This window comes from Ceratotherium simum, chromosome 18 (assembly GCF_057802395.1).
Source record: "Ceratotherium simum simum isolate JZ-2026a chromosome 18, ASM5780239v1, whole genome shotgun sequence".
Lineage (NCBI taxonomy): Eukaryota > Metazoa > Chordata > Mammalia > Perissodactyla > Rhinocerotidae > Ceratotherium > Ceratotherium simum.
In genome coordinates this window covers 23,336,888-23,360,179 of record NC_141917.1, presented here as the reverse complement: position 1 = coordinate 23,360,179, position 23,292 = coordinate 23,336,888, and the positions used below count along the sequence as shown (strand labels likewise).

Below are 23,292 nucleotides of genomic sequence, written 5' to 3'. Positions count from 1 at the left end.
TGTAATACCATCTGTTCACTCTTTCTGTTGTTGTATTGAAGTGCCATTCTCTTTAAAAGAAAAAAAGTAGTGTGCAGTTGAAATGAAAGGATTAAAGTAGTATGAATTACTCATTCATATTAGTGATATGTTCAATCAATTCAAAAGTTTTAACTGAATAATCACTATGTCCGCTGATTTTTATACATAAATTTACCTATATTACCATAAGACAATGCATATTTTAAATATATTCAAATTATTTTACACACATAAAAAAATAAGACTATGCTATGATTACTAGATTTCACCTCCAAATATCTTATTAGATTATTAAATAGTAAGTAACACAGAGTACAGTTAATAATATCAACTATTATTTCATCACCAAGAGTATAAAGACATATGGAATAAAGAGTCAGTGTTTTATTTATCTGAGTTCCCCAAGCAATTAACTAAGTGCCTAATATGTAGGCATACAAAAATTCTATTGGAGGGAACTGTATGTTAATACTTGTAAAATTTAAGCAAGAACGTGACCAAGGATAATCATATAATTGAGTAATTATACTCTGTCATTTTGATGAAAATTTTCAAAATAACACAGAAAAATCAAAATTAAAATTTATTCTTAGTTATTTGAGATCTTTCATTCTCTAAACAAATATTACATAAGCACTTGCCATGTGGTAAGTATTATTCAAGATATTTAAGATATAGAAATGAACAAAGAGAATCTCAGACTTTAAGAACTTCGTGGACATGTTAGAATGTTTGCCAAATACACTACCTGAAGATGCTTGTTAGAGATTTATTCAGCACCCAGCAAAAGGCAGAGGAGGAAGTGCTTAACTCAAGGTAAGCCATTTGTTTATTATCTGCTTGCTTGCTGGGGGAAAATCAGTGAAAGGAGCTGAGAACAGACGTCATGTGATAGTATTGTTTAATTATTCTGAAATGCGAAAAGAAAGAACATTTAATGTGGATACATCAAATTATTTTGTGGTGAATAAATTAAGTATTTTTGACTTAAGGTTTTTTAAAATGACAATATATCCATGTTAATTATGAACTTTAGAAAAAATATAAATGGAAAAGAGTAATGAGTTGTATTTTTTGGTATTGAGCTGGGGGGGTGGATATATTCCAGGCAGTGGCAACAGGAGATTCAACTTGCAGGGCTGTGAAAACTCATGGACCCGTTGAACAATGACAAGTGGTTCAGTTGAGCTGGATCAGAGAGTTTTTGTAGAGAGTGATGACAAGGGATGAGTCTGAGAAGCAAGCAGGAGCACAATCAGGAAGGGTCTCAAATGTATTGCCAAAAGGTATTTTACTTCAGATTAGCCTATGGGAAGTCAGTGACAAACATAAATTGTAGAAGCATGGCCATACTTCCATTTCACAACAATCACGCTGGCGGCTACATGGAGGATGGTGACAAGGGAGGCCAGAACTTGAGCACCCAAATGAAGAGATAATGAGCACTACCGTTGGCCCAGTGCCAGTGGAAACAGGGTGGAGGAGGGGGCTTCCAGCAAGATTTAAGACATGAAATTGGAAAGACTTTCTAATTGATTTGAAATTAAGGGGAGGAATAGCCAAAGGAAGATTCAAGAACCCTTCCAATTTACTGGCTATCAAAACTTAACCCATCACAAATATATATAAAATTATATATATATACATATATAATTATATATTTATAAAACTATGAATTCAGAGGAAAGAAATCCTATTTGCACTTAGATTTTCAGAATGAAACTGAACATTACCTAATAAAGTTTGCCTATAAATTATGCTTTCTCCTATTTTCTTTCCTAGCATTGAAAAGCAGTAATTTTACTGTTCATGTAATCATGCTATAAGTAGCATGAGAAATATTAATTGCAGAATATTTCCTTTAATAAGCCTTTCTCTCATATCTTTGAATATTTCAAAGTACAGTTTGGATATTAAATAAGGAATAAAAAACATATAGTTAATTCTAAAAGGCACTAACTAATAAATGTAATAGTGCAATCAATACAATCTAACTAGATTAAGAAAACGTAAAAAATAATTGGGTGTTTGTCCACCTACATTGCCCACTGATTTGCAGCAGTACACACAGTATACACATGGCAATTCATCTAGAAGCTATCACGAAATGCACAAGAGATTGCTTTTGTACAATCCTGCAGAAAGGATGCTGAAAGTGTACGTTTTGCACCAAAATTGGAATCATTTTCCTGATGATAGTGTACAGGTAAGGCTAAAAGCTTTGCATTTTATGAGAAGCCAGTAAATGCAGTGGATCAAATCATTTATTCTTATTAAGAAGGTCACAAAAATATGTCATTCTTGATGATTTCCAATAATATTATATTTTAAGTCATTGAAATAGCACATATATTTATAGAAAAAATAATGTACACATAAGCAAAGCAGGGTGAAAGAAACAAAAAATTACCCATGATCCGATAGCAATTATATATGTTTGAGAGAGAGAGAGAGAGAGCTAGCTGACTAGCTGAAGAGACTCCCTTTGCAAAGTCTACCATTACAGGGATTACAGGAATCTGGCAGGGGCAGAAATATCCATTCTAATACATCAAAGTGCTCACTCACTGGGGAAGCATAATCCTACACGAACACATTGGCCAATCTCGGGGCAGCTGGAGGCTGTCAACCAGACAGGCTGTCTATCCTTTGGCAGAAGTTTCCCTTGAATGGAGATATAAGTAGGATACCTTTCATCTATCCCTTGATTCACATAGATTCTCTTCTCCACGCATGTTTGGAAAAAACTCCTCCACAATTCTTATGGGTCTACGTTTCTGAGGGGAAACTTATGAGAGGTTAGTGGGCAGGTGAATTCAGAGTACCTTTTATACTCATCATGTCCTTCCTTGATTATCCATACTAATTTCCTCCCTACCCTTAACTGTTACAACAGGACTTGGTAGCTAACCTGGCTTTGTGACCCAGAACCAGCTACACAATTTGCAGTGCCCAGTGCAAAATGAAATGCAGGACTCCTTATTCAAAAATTACTAAGAATTTCAAGACAGTGACAGCAGAGCAATAAACCAAGCATGAGGTCCTTCTAAGTATGGGGCCTTTCATGACTGCACACGTCAAATGCCCATGAAGCTGGCCCTGTTGTGACCCAAACTAAATTTCTAAAGGGACTGAGACCTTGGTAATCATCCCTTTCTCTGGCTGAGGTTGCTGCATTCACCCACTCAAAGTTACAATTAAGTACCAAATTTCCCTCTTTTTTTTGCTGAAGTAGATTCATCCTGAGATAACATCAGTTGCCAATCTTCCTCTTTTTTCTGCTTGAGAAAGATTAGCCCTGAGCTAACCTCTGTGTCAGTCTTCCTCTATTTTTTGAATGTGGTGGCCACCACAGCATGGCCTGATGAGTGGTCTGCACCCGGGATCCGAAGCTGCGAACCCTGGCCACTGAAGCGGAGTGCACAGAACTTTAACCACTCGGCCACAGGGCTGGCCCCCAAGTACCAAATTTTATAATGAAAATGCATAAAAAATTACAGAACCGAGCATGAGGAATTGGGTTAATATCAAGATTTTCTACTTGGAAATAGTAAATCAGAGCTTAGAATTCACTAAATTATAAATATGAGGAATTCTATCTTAAAAAATATTTCAATATCTATACCAATTGAATTGTATTACTTTACCTATAAGTTACTTTATTTTCATATGTGATTGGATCTTCCAATTTCCTAAAAACACCTGTGATTTCTGAAAAAAGAAAATCTTAAAGTTTTGTGATTGCACAAATACATTATAAACTAATTGAACTAAAAATTGGTGTTCAAAAGTCTCATGTTCTTAGAAGAGTTGATAGCTTGTAAAAAAAGTTGTTTGAAGAAAAAATAAAATAATAGTAATGGAAAATATGAAATTTATTCGGTAAAGTATAAAAGTATTCTCTTGGAGAACTGAATACGTCCTGTCCAGTAATTACTAATAACAATCAATATTTACAAAGCACCACCTGGGCACTAGGAAAAATTCTAATTGCTTTCCATGTATTTTCTCATCATATGATAGATACTCCCATTTTACAGATAAGGAAACAGAATGAGTAAAGCTGTGTGAAAATCTAAGAGTTGTAGTCTTAATCAGTTTTAAGATTCCTTACAAATTAGTAAAATTTATGTGTTGATATAAATTTAATTGTGTTTTGAATCACTTATTTTAAAAAATTTTACTGTAATTATACTCAAAGAGAGAAATATAAGGGGCCAGCCGGGTAGCATAGTGGTTAAGTTTGCACTCTCCACTTTGGTGGCCTGGGGTTCACAGGTTCAGATCCCGCGTGAAGACCTACACACTGCTCATCAAGCCATGCTGTGGCAGCATCCCACATACGAAAAAAAAAAAAAAAAATAGAGGAAGATTGGCATAGATGTTAGCTCAGGGTGAATCTTCCTTAAGCAAAAAAAGAGGAAGATTGACAACAGATGTTAGCTCAGGGCCAATCTTCCTCAAAAAAAAAAAAAAAAGAGAGAGAGAGAGTAATATACTCCTAAGTTTGTTCAGAGAGGAAAGTAGTCATATTTCAGGAACTGTGTAATATATACTGTTGATATACAATGCCTGTGCCTAGGAAGAGGCCACTTATTATAAATTGTTTTTTATTTTTAAATAATAACTTTGTTAAGATATAATTTACATACAATAAAATTCACCCCTTTAAAGTATACAGTTCTGTATTTAGTATATTCATAGAGTTCTGCAAGCATCATTGCTATGTAACCTTCAATATTTTCATCACCCCAAAAAGAAACTCCATACCCATTAGAGTCATTCCCCAGTTCTTCCTCTTCATAACTCCTGTTAAACTCATAAGTTTTTCCAAAACTGAAAGAAACCACTTTGCATCTTAGCCTAAGGCCTCTTTGTTTGTTTGTTTGTTTGTTTCTAAGCTGTGCAAGACTTCTTTGGTTTAAGAAGTTTATGAGAATTTTGCTTTTAAGAGGTTTATAATGCCAAATATTGAGAGTTTGATATGAATGCTAACTTAAACGTGTTATACTAGATATTATAATAAAATTCAGGTTTTTCCTTATGTAGTATGTTAAAGGTGGTCTGCTTATAAATTTTAATCCCTTAAAATGACTCTGCATTGAATCTCTATGATAACTGTGCGTTTTCCAGAACACACAAAAACCTTTCAGAGTTCTGCACCCTCTCACTCCATCTCCTGTTGCCTGTCAGATCAGGAGATCATGCCTCTCCAGAAATCACTGGAATGCCCTACAAAAGTTTATTGTTATTGCTATTTCCTTCCCACAAATTAATACTAAAACTTCCGTAATAGATTTATAAGGAAACAATTTAGGAGCAATCACGAGAAAGAAACTTGCCTCAGGTGGGGATACAAAAGAAAAAAAATGCAATTAGAAGATAGGAAGTCAAATTCAAAGCACTCTTGGAAGAGCAACATACATAATAGTTTACTGCCCTTTTCTCAATATATTTTAAGATGAATATGGATTTAGGACACATCCTATTTCCATGTTTATTGCTATTTTTGGAAAATGATGATGTATTTCATCATGTTCTCCTGAGTGGCTGGAATTCAAGGTGAATGTGAGACCAATCCCTCAACTTTATAGCGAGTTCTAGTAGAGTTTGCATCTTGATCTCTTACTTTATCTACTTCGTTGAGCAACTAGGAATATTTGCATTATTTGTGAAGCTGGTTTAAACCTTTGTTGAGGAAGAGCAAATCTGTTATCTTGAGTCACAATCAGAACCAAGTAACTTTGGGGAGAGTAACTTAAAATCCCTGACTGATTGGTGACTAGGAAGGAGGGCGGTAAGCGTGTGGAAAGAACATAAGTCTTTAAGTCACTGCTAAAGAAAGATGCTTCTTTTCCTCTTCACTTGCAACCGTTAAGCTCATTTCATGCTAGTGTCTTTTATATTAAAGTGTTCATTTGTCACATAATGTTATTTATTTGTTATTTAGAACCTTCTCATAGTCATTCAATTAAATTCAGTAAACATTAACTGAGTTCTTTCTAAGTGACAAAAAAAGTGCTGGGTTAGGATGACAACAGGATTAAGAAATCTTCTATATCTTCAAAGAAATTAGAGTTATGTGATGGATATTTGCACATAAACAAACGGTTTTGTGTAAGAAAAGATAAATGCTAAGATACAAATATACACTAGGCTATTTTGGGGAGTTTAAAATGAGTGTATCTGCCTTCCCTTTGAGTTTCACAGAGTGTAAACCTAAACTGTGTAGTGAATGTGAGTAAAACTTAAGAAGATGAATAAAGATCTGAAGGTCAAAACATGAAGCATTGGCTCACAGGTATGTAAGACAAGGTGTATATGGCAATGATTCTATAAAATTATATTAATGTGTGAAGAACAGAATGATGAGGTAAGACATAAAGCTATAGGCTGGGGGATAAATCAATCCATTCCTGAACGGGAGGTGCAAGACTGGGTGCAGACTCTGGAGTTAACCTGGGGAAATTGAAGTTGGAAACTTAGCTTCACTTAATTACCTGGGTGCCCTTGGCCAAATTGCTTACATCTCTCTTCTTACATTTCTTCACCTATAAAATGTGCCTGAGAGGTGATACAGGTTTCAATGAGATAAGCTATGTCAGCATTGGTCATCTCTGGACCAAAAAATATAATCTGCTATTATTTCATCAAACCAATCATTCATAGATACATTTGTTCTTCAATTAATGTTTACTTGTTCATGCTGTGCTTCAATTAATATTTTAAAAAAGTGCCCTTTGGCTGTAGCTCAAGTGACCCTTTTTGCTCCTTGTTATTATCAATGTTTACCTCTCTATATCATGATAAATTAAACAACCTCTTATGAGTTCCCAAATCAGAATATTTGGGTCTAATGAAACTTTGTTTCAACACTTAGAGACTTGCTACATTATAATATTTCCAATTTATAATTTGTTAGTAACTTGGTGTTCAGTGTTACTCAAATATTCCAAGATAAAACTCATTAAGAAGCTAGGTTTAACATTTATTTTTTCTCAAGTTTTAGAGAAGTATAGGCAATTAGAGGATACTAACAAATTTTAGTCTTCAGAGTAAAAAAATCTCCAGGGTAGAGAGTGATGTCAGCATCATGGCGGAGTGAGATTGCCCCATTGAACTCTCCCCCTCTAAGACACAACAAAAAGGACATTCATATTCCAACAGAAGCTATTCACACAACACAGGGGATGTCTGAGGCACCCAGGCAGCCGTACACCCAAGGACCAAATTGTTGGAATCCCCAGACTAAGTGGAAGGAGCTGCTTTGGTTTGGCCTGTGCACAGACTCCAGCTGACTTGGTGCCAGCAACTTCGGCCCACTGCACTCCAGTTCCAGCTTCTTTGGCCCAGCGGCGCTCCAGTTCCAGGTTCTTTGGCCCAGCACACTCCAGCTCCTCCTTCTTCGGCCCAGTGCACTCTAGTTCCAGCTTCTTTGGCCCAGCACACTACAGTTCCAACTTCTTCAGGCCAGCGGTGCTCCAGCTCTTCCTTCTTCGGCTCAGCGCACTCCAGTTCCAGCTTCCTTGGCCCAGCACACACCAGTCCTAGCTTCTTTGACCCAGCAGCACTTCAGCTGCAGGTGCTTCAACCCACCCACACCCGAGCCCCAGCTGCTTTGGCCTAGCTGCACTCCAGCTCCAGCTGTTCCCATGCTTCCCCCCCAGCAGCCTCCACTCAGCCACACCGCAGATCAGCCAGGGGCCGGCAAGAGTGCCTGCTGATTGAGGTGGGCCAGAATACACAGCCCTTGACCCCCACCCAGCGGCAGCAAGAGGAAATTGTGAACATATATTTTCACTATGAGGAAAAGTAAGCCAACACCAACAGGCATCATGCAAAAATATATTAAATCTCCAGACCAAAAGGAAAATGACAAGCACCAGGAAGTCAACCCACAAAGCACAGAAATGTATAACCTTAATGACAGAGAATTCAAAACAGCCATCATAAAATAGCTTAATGAAATACAAGAAAACACAGACAGACAATTCAATGAAATCAGAAGTTTCTTCACAAAAGAGATTGAAACTATAAAAATAAACCAATCAGAAGTCTTAGAGATGAAAAACACAGTAGAGGAGATAAAGACAAATCTGGAAGCCGTAAAAATCAGAGCTGACAATATGGAGGAAAGAATTAGAAATATTGAGGACAGCAATGTAGAAATGCCCCAGATGGAGGAGGAAAGAGAACTAAGACTAAAAGGAATGAAGAAACACTCCAAGAAGTATCTGCCTCAATTAGGAAATCCAACATAAAGATTATAGGTGTGCCAGAGGGAGAAGCGAGGGAAAAAGGAGCAGAGTACTTGTTCAAATACTATTTCTTGTTCAAAGAAGTAATATCTGAGAACTTCCCAAAACTGAGGAAGGAGCTAGAAATACCAGTGAATGAAATCAATAGATCTCCTAAATATATCAACACGAAAAGACTCTCTCCAATGCATATAGTAGTAAAGCTGGCAAAAGTCAACCACAAAGAAAAAATATTAAGGGCAGCTAGACAAAAAAAAAATAACATACAAAGGATTTCCTATCAGGATCTGAGCTGATTTCTTGATAGAACGTTTACAGGCTAGGAGAGAGTGGAACAATATGTTCAAAATCCTGAAGGGCAAAAACTTTCAGCCAAAAATACTCTATGCAGCAAAAATATCCTTGAGATATGATGGAGAAATAATAACTATCCCAGATAAACAAAAGCTAATAAAAGTTCATTGCCACAAGGCCCCCACTACAAGAAGTGCTCAACAAGGCCCTCATCCCTGAGGAAAAAAAAAGAAAGGGGATTCAAAATTTTGAACAAGGAGGAAAATAGGTCGACAGAACCAGAAAAATTGCAGTCCTCTATCAAAATAGATTAGCAAATACTTAATTATCAAACCAAAGATCAAGAGAAGGTAAGCACCAAGCATAAAGATAATCTCATCATGTTAAATACAAACTCACAACACAAGAAGGAATAAGATGTAACAACAATAACACAGAGGGGAAGAGCAAAGGGATCGAATTGACTTAGTCTAAGGGAATAAGAGGCCATCAAAAAATGGACTATCACATCCATGAGATTTTTTATACAAACCTCATGGCAACCACCAACCAAATAATCAGAACAGAATCACACATGATAAAGAAAGAGAAAACTAAGAGAACCTCCATACAGAACTACCAAACTAAATTGGTAGTCCAAAACACATGGGATGAGAAACAAAAGAAATGTAAAAGAACCAGAAAAAGAGTGATAAAATAACAACAAAAAGCCCCCATATATCAATAATTACCCTAAATGTAAATGGACTGAACTCTCCAATCAAGAGACACAGAGTGGTGGGATGGATTAAAAAACAAGACCCAACAATATGCTGTCTCCAGGAAACACATCTCAGCTCTAAAGACAAGCACAGGATCAGACTGAAAGGATGGGAGACAATACCCCAAGCTAATGGCAAACAAAAGAAAGCAGGTGCTGCCATACTTATATCAGACAAAGTTGACTTCAAGATAAAACAGGTAATGAGAGACAAAGAGGGGCAATATATAACGATAAAAGGGACACTCCACCAAGAAGACATATCACTTTTAAATATATATGCACCTCATACAGGAGCACCAAGGTACATAAAGCAACTATTAACAAACCTAAAAGGAGATATTAACAACAACACAATAATAGTAGGGGATCTTAACACCCCACTCTCATCAATGGACAGATCATCCAGACAGAAAATAAATAAGGAAATAATGGACATAAATGAAAAACTAGATGAGATGGACTTAATAGACATACACAGAGCACTCCATCCAAACACAGCAGATTACACATTCTTCTCAAGTGTGCATGGAACATTCTCAAGAATAGACCATATGTTGGGAAACAAGACATGCTTATACAAATTTAAGAAGATTGAAATCATAACAAGCATCTTTTCAGACCATAATGCCATGAATTTAGACTACAAGGAAAAAATCAGGAAAGTGACATAGCTGTGGAGACTCAACAACATGCTACTAAACAACCAATGGATCATTGATGAAATTAAAGGAGAAATCAAAGCATATCTGGAGACAAATGAAAATGAAAATACACCTTACCAACTCATATGGGATACAGCAAAAGTGGTCCTGAGAGGGAAACTCATAGCAATATAGGCCCACCTTAACAAACAAGAAAAAGCCCAAATAAGCAAGCTCAAACTACTCCTAACATAATTAGAAAAAGAAGAACAAACAAAGCCTAAAGTCAGCAGAAGGAAGGAAATAATAAAAATCAGAGCAGAAATAAATGAAATTGAAATTAAAAAAACAGTAGAAAGGATCAATGAAACAAAGAGCTGGTTCTTTGAGAAGATAAACAAAATTGACAAACCCTTAGCCAGACTCACCTAGAAAAAAAGAGAGAAGGCTCAAATAAATAAAATTAGAAATGAAAAAGGAGAAATTACAACAGATACCACAGAAATACAGAAGATTATAAGAGAATACTATGAAAAACTATATGCCAACAAATTGGACAATCTAGAAGAAATGGATAAATCCCTATACTCATACAACCTCCCAAAACTGAATCAAGAAGAAATAGAGAATCTGAATAGACCAATCACATGAGATTGAAACAGTAATCAAAAACCTCCCAAAAAATAAAATCCAGCACCAGATGGCTTCTCTGGATAATTTTATCAAACATTCAAAGATGACTTAAAACCTATCCTTCTCAAACTATTCCAAAAAATAGAGGAAGATCGAACACTTCCCAACACATTCTATGAGGCCAACATCACCCTGATACCAAAGCCAGGCAAAGACAATACTAAGAAGGAAAACTACAGACCAATATCCCTGATGAACATAGATGCAAAAATCCTCAACAAAATATTGGCAAACTGAATACAGCAATACATTAAAAAGATCATACAGCATGATCAAGTGGAATTTATACCAGGGACACAGGGATGGTTCAACATCTACAAATCAATCAATGTGATACACCACATTAACAAAATGAGAAATAAAAACCATATGATCATCTCAATAGACACAGAGAAGGCTTTTGACAAGATCCAACATCCATTTATGATAAAAACTCTCAATAAAATGGGTATAAAGGGAAAGCACCTTAACATAATAAAGGCCATATATGACAAAACCACAGCCAACATCATACTCAGTGGGGAAAAACCGAAAGCCATCCCTCCAAAATCAGGGACAAGACAAGGGTGCCCATTCTCGCCACTGTTATTCAACACAGTACTGGATGTTCTGGCCAGAGCAATTAGGCAAGAAAAATGAATAAAATGAATCCAAATAGGCAAGAAAGAAGTGAAAATCTTGCTGCTTGCAGATGACATGATCTTATACATAGAAAACCCTAAAGAATCCATTGGAAAACCATTAGAAACAATCAACAAGTACAGACAAGTGGCAGGGTACAAAATCAACTTACAGAAATCAGTTGCATTTCTATATAACAACAATGAACTAACAGAAAGAGAACTCAAGAAGACAATCCCATTTACAATTGCAACAAAAAGAATAAAATATCTAGGAGTAAATTTAACCAAGGAAGGGAAAGACCTATACAAAGAAAACTATAAGACATTATTGAGTGAAATCAATGATGACATAAAGAAATGGAAAAATATTCATGCACTTGGATTGGAAGAATAAACATAGTTAAAATGTCCATACTACCTAAAGCAATCTATAGATTCAATGCAATCCCAGTCAGAATCCCAAGGACATTCTTCACAGAAATAGAACAAAGAATACTAAAATTCATGTGGGACAACAAAAGACCCCATATAGCTAAAGCAATCCTGGAAAAGAAGATCAAGGCTGGAGGCATCACAATCCCTGACTTCAAAACATACTACAAAGCAATAGTAATTAAAACAGCATGGGACTGGTACAAAAACAGACACACAGATCAATGGAACAGAATTGAAAGTCCAGAAATAAAACCTCATATCTATGGGCAGCTAATCTTTGACAAAGGAGCTAAGGACATACAGTGGAGAAAAGAAAGTCTCTTCAATAAATGCTTCTAGGAAAACTGGAAAGCCACTTGCAAAAGAATGAAAGTAGACCATCTTCTTTCACCATATACAAAAATTAACTCAAAATGGATCAAAGACTTGAAGGAGAGACCTGAAACTATAAAACTCTTGGAGGAAAATATAGGTAGTACACTACTCGTCATCAGCTGCAAAGGGATCTTTTTGAATTCTCTGTCTACTCAGACAAGGGAAACAAAAGAAAAATAAACAAGTGGGACTTCATCAGATTAAAGAGCTTCTACAAGGCAAATGAAACCAGGGTCAAAATGAACTGGCGATGCACCAGCTGGGAAAAAATATTTGCAAACCATATATCTGACAAGGGATTAATCTCCGTAATATGTAAAGAACTCACACAACTGAATAACAAAAAGCAGACAACCCGATCAAAAAATGGGCAGAGGATCTGAACAGACATTTTTCCAAGGAAGATATACAGATGGCCAATAGGCATATGAAAAGATGTTCAACATCACTAATCATCAGGGAAATGCAAATCAATGGCTATAATCACCAAGACACAAAACAACAAATGTTGGAGAAGTTGTGGAGAAATGGGAGCCGTCATTCACTGCTGATGGGAATGCAAAGTAGTGCAGCCTCTTTGGAAAACAGTATGGAGATTCCTCAAAAAATTAACAATAGAAATACCCTATGATCCAGCTATCCCACTACTGGGAATATATCCAATGACCCTGAAATCAACAATCCAAAGAGGCTTATGCACCCCTATGTTCATTGCAGCATTATTCACTATAGCCAAGAAGTGGAAGCAACACAAGTGTCCCTCGAATGATGACTGGATAAAGAATATGTGGTATATATATACCATGGAATACTACTGAGCCATAAAAAAAGACAAAACTGTCCCATTTGCAACAACATGGACAGACCTGGAGGGTATTACGTTAAGTGAAAGAAATAACCCAGAAAGAGAAAGACAAACACTGCATGATTTCACTCATATGTAGAAGATAAACCAACACACGGACTGATAGAACTGTTTGGTGGTTACCAGGGGTTAAGGAGGTCAGGGGTGGGCACAAGGGGTGGAGGTATGCACTTATATGGTGAATATTAAACAATAATGTACAACAAATTTTTCACAGTAAAAAAAGAATCTCCAGGGTATACTATTGTAGTTTTTTTAAACTACAATAATACAATAGTGCAAATGGAAGTATAGTTGACATACAATATTGTACTAGTTTCAAGTGTACAGCATAGTGATTTGACATTTATTTACATTAAAAAATGATCACCGTTATAAGATTAGTTACCATCTGTCATCATACAAAGTTATTACAATATTGTTGACCATATTCCCTATACTGTACATGACTTAATTATTTTATGACTGGAGGTTTATACCTCTTATCTCCTTCACCTATTTTGCCCTTCCCCCTACCCCTCTCCCTCTGACAACCACCAATTTGTTCTCTGTATCTATGACTCTGTGTTTTGTTTTGTTTGTTTATTTGTTTCGTTTTGTTTGGATTTCACATATAAGTGAAATCATACAGTATTATTCTCTCTCTCTCTGGCTTATTTCATTTAGTATAATACCCTCTAAATCCATCCATGTTGTTGCAAATGGGAGGATTTCATTTTTTTTTATGGCTGAGTAATATTCCATTGTGTGTGTGTGTATATATATATATACATATATATATGTATATGCCATATCTTCTTTACCCATTTCATCTACCAGCGTGCATTTACCTTGCTTCCATATCTTGACTATTGTAAATAATGTTGCAATGAACATAAGGGTGCATATATATAACAAATAATCTGATTTTTAAAAATAGACAGAAGACCTGAACAGATATCTCTCCAAAGAAGACACAGAGATGGCCAACAGGTACACGACAAGGTGCTCAACATCACTAATCATCAGGAAAATGCAAATCAAAACCACAATGAGATATCACTTCACACCTTTCAGAATGGCTATTATCAAAAAAGTCAACAAATAACAAGTGTTGGAAAGGACATGGAGAAAAGGGAACACTCATGCACTGTTGGTGGGAATGTAAATTGATGCAACCACCACGGAAAACAGTAAGGAGGTTTCTCAAAGAATTCAAAATAGAACATTACATGATGCAGCAATACCATTTCTGGTTATTTACTTGAAGAAAATGAAAACAGTCATTTGACAAGGTATACACTATCATGATTTTTCTGGGTTGGGGGTAAAGAAGGGGTTCAGGCAGATCATTTCTAATCTAAAGAGCTCCTTGGAACAGAAAGGACATTGTGTGAGGATAGAGGCATGATGAGAGTGCTAAAATCCCCCCTTTCCTTTGTGGTTGATTAACAAGGTTTGCTACACCCATGGTTCTCCTTACCATTCAATCACTCAGAGGAGGGTGAGGGGAGTGCAAATGGAAGTAGTCGCAGTGAATAGAGAGTAGGAGAGGTTGACTGAGCAACTAGAAGGAATTCTCTCACAGACGCTTAAGCTTAGGAACTCTCTCACAGAGCCATGAGCTTTGGGGATCCATGCATCCACAATACAGGAGATTTAAAAAAACAGAAAATGGATTCACTCACAATGCAAGAATAATTAACAATATCACAAAAGATGGAATGCCCAGCTTCTCTATGTAAGCCTCAGAATGAATCAGAAACAGAGCAAAGAACAGGTCTCAACTAAGACAGAAAGGGGGAGAAATTAACAGTAATATGATAACAAATGAAACACGTGGACAGAGCTCTCCACAAGCATGACCAGGAGAAAAGAAATTGCCTGACTACAGAAAAATACTTATTCAATTTTTTTTTGAGAAGACTAGCATGAAAAAGCCAGAAAAGAACCAAATTTTAGAGAAAACTTAATTCAAGGTACAGAAGAAATTTTCCCCTAGAGATTTAATGATGAAATAAATCCAATAAACAGGAACTCAAAATTGAAAAGGAAAATTATAGTAGTCCATGGAGAATAAAGCAAACCTCCCACAGAACTAAAAAATGATTAGACATGGCAAGGAAGAGAATATATGAAGCTAAAAATGGAATCATTGACAAAAAGAAAAGTAAAAACTACTAAAATGATATAGTTTGAAGAAATCAGAAGAAGATAACAGATAATGAGGACAGAAAATTTCATCCAATTTAAAGATAATTGGTATTTCTAGACACCTGAAGACTAAGAAGAAAAAGATTTAAAAATAATGTATTTTCTGAAAGAAAATTGATAAAAAGCAGGAATAACTGAATTTGAAGCCTACAAGAGCACACTGAGAAATGATACAGGTAATTGACGCTGAAACATATCCATTTTAAGTTGCAGAACTTCAAGAATAAAAAAGGAATTTAAGCAACCAGGCAGAAAGAAGCAATTCACTTTCATGGGGTGAAATTCAAGCTGGGCCCAGATCTCTTATAAGTGCCAATCAGTGCCAGAAGATAAAGGAACCATCAGCACATTTCTCTAGTAAATAAAATATGACCCCACATTATGCCTAAGGTGCTGTTAAACTATACAAATAGAACATACACATTGTGGGCCTGAAAAGTTAGAAAAAATCTAACACCCATTGGTCTTTCTTTTTTTTTGTTGTTAATTTTTTTTTGCTGAGGAAGATTTGCCCTGAGTTAACAGCTATTGCCAATCTTCCTCTACTTTATATGTGGGTCACCACCACAGCATGACTGACGAGTGGTGTAGGTCTGCACCTGGGATCCAAACCTGTGAACCCGGGCCACCAAAGTGGAGTGCTCCAAATTTAACCACTAGGCCACAGGGCCACCTCCACCATTGGTCTTTCTTGAAGACAAAATCCAGCCAAATGAAAGACTCATAGAGAAGCAAGCAAAGGTCTTATGTGATATTTATTCAAAGCAGACAGAGGAGTCATGTCTGAAAAGTTCTGAGAGAAAGCGTGAAAGAAAAATTTTGTACCCAGCATTTACTTTTTAGTGGAATAAAGGCAACATTCAAGCATTCACAAACATACAGAAACCTAGACATCTGCAAACTGCTTTTGCAAATGTTCCAAAAGAAAAAAGCGAAACAACAAACAAATTATACAATTAAATTCAATGAACTAAGAGCTGAATGTGACAAAGTAACCTGCGGTTGGAGAAGCTTTAGCAAAGACACTGGTGGCTATGTTGAACTATTGTAAATACTACTAAAGAAAATTAAGAAACGCGAAGACTTAGATACATCCGAATTGCTATTGATGTAGTAATGGGAAAAATCTGGAACATTCTGCCCTTTATTTCATGCTTATTATAAATGTTGGAATAATCTTTAAACCAGGTGTGGATGAAGTAATGTAGATCCTGAAGCAATCTCATTCTGGCTTTATATGGTGAAAGGACTTTAATCTATTATAAAATATAATTTATATTAAACAATTTGGAATTTAAAGCTATCATAGAAAAATTTAAGTAAAAGAAATGATGAAAATTGGGAGGTAATGGGTGGAGATGTGGGAGGAAATTAAAGTGAGCTAATTCCCTGATCTTTCAAAGAACTCAATTCCAAGTCAAATTATGTAGCTTTTTACATTTAAATAAAGGTAATGCTCCAAACTCAAATTTTTTCATAATATACTTTTTTTAACTTTAGAAGAGTGTTTAAGAAGAATCTTGTATCTGAATAATATAAATTTGTATCTGAAATTCACCATGCCTTTCAGTACTATTTTGGCTTCTTTTAGTACTTCAAATTCAAGTAAAAGTATATTTTATTAATATAGCATGCATTTATAACAACTTCCTGAGAAAGCACAACTTAAATAAAAGTATATGTGAAAACATTATTGGGGAGGTGATCTCAGGGAAAAATAGTGAAGAATAGTGAGAGGAAAACAGATCGAGAGGGAGGGCCAAAACAAAGTGATATTTCCACCTCTACGTGCTATCGGTTGTATGAGTCCAAGGGACTGTCTGAGAAGGGATGTCAAGTGCATCTCAGGACCAGGGAGCTAAAGAAGAATGCATTGATCCATCAGCTCCCATTCCATATTTTTCAAAGATTTACTACATAATGCACTAGTTCCCCTTCACTTTGGGGTTGCATATGCAAGGCAGACAGGTTGTAGTTAGAGTGATTAATTGTCCTAGTTTTCTTAGGACTGTGGGGGTTCCTGAGAGACTTTTGGTGCTAAAAACAGGAAAGGCCTGGGAATACTGCAATGAGTTGGTTGGGTCACCTTAGTTATATGCTAACCCATGCCTTACTGTCAATAAAGAAGGAACATGGTGTAGGCAAGAGGCATATGATATGGACTTGAGGTGAGATCCTTCTACATTGAAGAACAGGTCCCTTCAGTGGTAGTGGAATAAGAGAGAGTAAAACAGAGGACATCTGAAGTGGTACGTAGAAACAGTCCACCATTTGTAACGCTAGGACGTTGTATCTCTCCAATATTTCTAGCTCTCATGTTACAAAATGGGTCCTCCATTGCTGGGAGAAAAATTTGCCAGCACTTCTTCTCTAAGAGAGGGGAGGTACAGGTACCACCTGTCATAGAGACCCATTAAGGGTAGTATCCAGCCATGGTCCTTGAATGGACTCAAATCAAGAGACTTAGTGAAACAGCAACAGTTCACACTGTTGTAGGTGACTGGGGAATCTGAGTGACTTATACATGCAATTTGCTTGTGCCTTCCAGAACTATCTGGTCTAATCCTGAATGTACCATTTTCATTACACAGTCAACTTCTACTGTGCCCGATTGACTTTAAGGCTCAATGATCTGAAAATATCCAGTTGATATTGGGCAGCTCTGGTCACATGATCACTTGATGTCCCAGAGTCATGCTTAATTAGAACCCAGTGAGGAGCAGTTATTCAAACTAAAAGTAATATGTCAATTATATCTCAACAAAAAAAAAGAAAAATAATAATTGGTTGAATTAAGTTCATTACCAGAATTATTGCATGTGTCATTTTACTAGCTCAACATCAAGTCCTGGTTTCCTTCTAGTCTAAGCTCCAGAATTCAATTGTACAGTAGTAAATTAGGAAGCGGTGTTTTGAAAAGTCCTGCACATAAAATCCATGTAGATATGTACAGCACATACACATGTACACACACACATCATCCTTTGTACATTTATTTTAAATAGAAAATGGAATAAGCAGGTGAGTAGTTTCAAAGGTGAGGATTTATTCATTTTTTTGAAATTTTGTTTGAGATAATTTTAGTCAATTTGATATGAGAATCTATATACTATATGATGGTTGCCATTGGTCTAAAAATCTACTGGAACTGCCAGCTCCATATTATTAATATCAAGTACTGTTGTGGGCTGAATTGTGTGCCCCAAGATATACTGAAGTCCTAAACCCTGGTACCTGTTAACGTGACCTTATTTGGAAATGGGATCTCTGCAGATTTAATCAAGGTAAGGTGAAGTTTTATTGGATACTGGTGGACCTTAAAGCCAATGACTGGTGTCCTAATAAGGAGAGAGAGACACAAAGAAATAGACACACAGGGAATAGGACCATGTGTTGATGGAGAGAGATTGGACTGATTCAACTCCAAGTCAAGATATGCCAAGGATGTGCCAGCAACCATCAGAAGCTAGGAAGAAACAAGGAAAGATTCTTCCCTATAGTCTCCAGGGTGAGTATGACCTTGCTAACACCTCAATTTCAGACTTCCAGTTGCCAAACTGTGAAAAAATAAGTTTCAATTTCTTTAAGCCACATATTTGTGGCACTTAGTTATAGCAGCCCTAGGATGCTAATACAAACACTATACGCAGTACATTTGCAAGTGATATTTCAATTGGAAAAATGTTTCTTTGCCATGTTCTTATATGTATGGGCATTGCTATATTTATATATTTATATTTTATTATTATATTATATTTATATATAATATAAATATTATATTTGTGATTTGTGATTTATGGTTCGCTTCCTGTGACCAGATACATAATATGAGCTTTACAACAGCAATAACAAAAAATACTCGATGAACGAACAGTGTTGCTTCTCATGCGAGACAATTAGAAATTGGTCTCAGACAGTGCTAGAAGTGGAAAATACAAAATTTCTGGAAAATAAATAGTGGACTAAAAGCATTTTACTTAGTCTCATCTTTTTCAACCTATTGCAAATACCCCTCAAAATGAAAAAATAGTAGAAAATTTGAGAAATAGAAAAATATCACAATTTCAAAACACATACTGAATTATACTAGCCAAAAATGTGAAATATTAACCTAAACAAGAACACACAATGTTTGTTTTCACAAACCTTCCTCAGTCCCCAAAATAGATATATATTTTTCCATAAAATTAAATGTTTTATCCTCCGTAACCCCTACAAATTAGAGCTGAAATATCGAGAGTTATAGGAAGGCTATGGATACAGCAGAATATATCCTGCTGGAACTCAGGTATTTGCAACAGAAAAGCAAATAACTGGAAAACAAAAAGAAGCTAACAAACCATTTCTACTTTTTCTATGATAGCCTGATAGTTGCTCCAATGGAAGCCGAACAAATTAAAGAAGAGAAGGAAGGGTATTGCCATAGATGGAATGTTTGTGTCCCCCCAAATTCATTGACTTAGTTGAAATTAGTTGAAACCTAATTTCCAGTGTGATGATATTTGGAGGTGGACCTTTGGAAGGTGATTAAGTCATAAGGGCAGAGCACTAAATTGCATTAATGCCTTTATAAAAGAGACCCAAGGAGATCCCTCCTCCCTCTGCCGTGTGAGGACATAGCAAAAAGACATGTGTCTATGAACTACAAAGCAAAGTCTCCCTGGACACCAAATCTGTGGGGACCTTGATCTTGAACTTCGCAGCCTCCGGAACTGTGATAAATAAGTATCCGTTGTTTATATGCCACCCAGTCTATGGTATTTTACAGTAGCCTGAATGGGCTAAGACAGGAATAGGGAAAGCCAATCTACGACTTGATGAGTTGAGGGGTACAATGGATACTGCCTATGGGCTCTCAACACTACACTTTCCTTTCTGTGCTTTTTTTTGTATCTCTGGGTCATAAACTCCAAACCATATTTTTCAGAGACCCTTGCTAGCTGAATTTTTCCTTGTTTCTGCCAACGGGAGGTACTGGATAGAATTTGGAAGGGAGAAAGAAGGAAAAGAATTTATTTTACTGTCTCTCTCAGCTTTTGTCAGTACCTGGGTCTGGGACTGTAGCAGTCTTATAGGTCAAAAGAAGGTATCTTGCCCATGTCTTCTTGGCATGGAACCTCCACCCAAAGAGAGGAGTATGCAGGGGTGAGAGGCAGAGAAAGGCAGACCAGCTCTGCAAAAAAACTAAAACCCATTGAATTGTATGCTTAAAATTGGTGCATTTTATAATATGTAATGTATATTTCATAAAGCCGTTTACAAAAAAAAAAAAGGTGATTTCAGTTTGGCAGCAGTGGGATGGTGGGCTCCTTGTTTTGGCTTAACAGCAAAATACATTTCTAACAGTAGCAGACAGCTTTGCACCTCACACTGTCAGCAGCTTTGGGGCAAAATGAGTTGCAGCTTAAAGGTAGTGACAGTTCCTTGATCTATGAAGAACAGCCTTCCTCTTCCCTTAACACGTTTAGCCATTCCATCACTTTTGTAACCAATGGTCAGCTATAAATTTCTCCCTACTTAAATACTGAACAGTTTCCCTTTATTGGAATAGACACTGGCTGAATCAAGCAAGGGGCTTTGTTGCATGATAAATCATGTCTATTAAATGTATGCTGAATACCAAAGAAGATTTTCTGTCAACCAAACAATTTGTTGAGGAAGAGTTTGGAAACAACATCTTTGAATCCAAACCCCAAATAGCCCCAGTGACCGTGGTTGCCAAATTCTCTGATAAGCATCAAAAGTAATTCAAAGATGGGTCATAACTATAAATAAAATTATATGGGTTTTATGCTGTGATATTGTGATTTATGAAAAGAAATATGTAGTTGGTCTTTGTCCACAGTTCCTGGCTCACGACTCCCAAAAACCTTAGAATTTCGTAAATGTTGAGAGTGATCAATGTGTCTTTTGTTATGTTAATGAGGTGACTTTTGGAAAACACCTAAGGATGGGGGCTGGTTGTCAGTGGAGCCAACCATGTGATAACAAAGTGGAACTTTCCGTCCCATACCTGACCTCTGGAAACAGAAGAGGGGCTGGAGATTGAGTTCAATAACCAATGGGTTAATGATTCAATCAATCACGCCTATGTAGTGAAACCTCCATAAAAAACCAAAAGGATGGAGTCTAAATGGCTTCCAAGTTGGTGAACACATGGAGATGTGGAGAGAGTGGTGCACCTGGAGAGGGCATGGAAGCTCCATGCCCTTTCCTCATACCTTGCCCTATGCATCTCTTCCATCTGGCTGTTCCTGAGTTATATCCTTTTAAAATAAACTGGTGATCTAGTAAGTAAAATGTGTCTCTGAGTAGTTCTGTGAGCCACTCTAGCAAAGTAATCCAAACCGAGGAGGGGGTTGTGGGAACCTCTGATTTACACTCCATCAGATGTACAGGTAACAACCTGGACTTGCAGTTGGCATCCTGAGTTGGGGGAGGCCATTGGAACCTCTAATTTATAGCCGGCCAGTCAGAAGCACAGGTGATAACTTGGGTTTGCAACTGATATCTGAAGTTGCTTCGGGGGCCGTCTTGTAGGACTGAACTCTTAACCTGATGAAATCTGATGCTATCTCTGAGTAGAATTGAGTTAAATTGTAGGACACCCAGCTAGTGTCAGAGAATTGTTTGGATGTGTGGGAAATCCCCTCCCTCTACACATGGGAATTGGGTCTAGAATTCTTAATATATGCATAAAACTTTTTTCTTTAAGTCAGTAAAAGGACATTTCTGAAGAAAAGATGGTCACAGAAAAACAGGAAAAATGAAGAAAATGGTTCTCCAAATTCTCAAAGGATTTATAGATAATATCATTTTTATGAATAATTAGTGAAATTTGAACCACAAGAAACAAGTGTTTTGAGAAGACTTTATTTGATGCCCATAGGGTATGAAAGTGAGTTGGAAAATGTCACAACATGACAAAAAAGGAAATTAGTACCACATTGCCCAGGTGTGTAATAGGCTATACCATCTAGGTTTGTGTAAGTGCACTCTATTATGTTCGCACAACAATGAAATCACCTAATGATGCATTCCTTAGAAGATATCCCCATTGTTAAGCAAGGCATGACTGTATATATATATATATATAGAGAGAGAGAGAGAGAGAGAGAGAGAGTCAGAATGAGAGAGAGGTAGAACTGGGCAAAGGATAAATAGGATTTACATTTTTATCTTTTTCTTAGAAGAGAATTTGCACTAGATTTTGGGGGCTTTGGCTGGAAAACCAGAATCCAAGTTGTCTATAAATATTTCATAGGAAGGACATAGATGCAGTGTAAATATCTTTCTGAATGGTGTTGGGTAACTTGAGTCTGAAAAAGCTGTAAGCATAGAAAGAATTGAGCTTTGCATATTGACAAGGCTTCTTTTATGGGGACACAGTCAGAGTTAGGGATTCTGGAAACCAAAGGAAGCTGGCTGAATACTCCTACTTTTGCTCTGATCATTCTTGCCACCTCACTAGCATTTCTGTGACTTTCATTAAATAAAAATTTATCTTAACATATTTGGGCAGAAGTGGGGGTGGGTGGAAATGGGTGTATACCTCTGTGTATTCAAAAAACATACCCATACCGTAGTTCTCATTATCTAAGCAGTTGATTTCAGCTCCGTTCTCCCCTTTTTCTTATTTTATCACCATCTAGGCTTCTTTCCCAGGAGATTCAGACCTTGTTATTCATAAATGGTGGAACTTTGTGCATACTTTGCCTTTATACTCAGAAGTTTTCTTTCTAATCAAAGGGTAACATGGCTGATTCTAAAAATTCTTGCATCACATTTTCTTCCTCTCAGTGTATATTAGATACTGATCAAACTGTCTTCTTGCATTGAATATTACTGTGAAGAATTTGAATCTACTTGATATTTCACATTAGTAGGAAGCATGATTTTTTCCCCCTGCCTATTCCTAGGATTCTTTCTTTGTACTTGAATTTTAACATCTTTACCAGAATATGCTTTGATTTGGAAGGTGAGGTATGAATGTTAGGTATCATTATTTCTTGGAAATCTTTGAGCTCCTTCAGTCTGCACATTCAATTTGTCTTTATTTTAGAAAATTTTTAAAAAATTATACTTTTGACTCTTTCTATATTTTAAATATTTCATTTGCTTAGTTTTCCTT

At 36.5% G+C, this 23,292-nt stretch overlaps 1 pseudogene; it reads left to right on the top strand.

Annotated features, from left to right (window-relative positions):
* Nucleotides 1–2,128: 2,128 nt before the first annotated feature.
* LOC101405655 (T-box transcription factor T pseudogene) overlaps nucleotides 2,129–23,292 on the top strand; it is a 40,087-nt pseudogene continuing 18,923 nt past the window's right edge.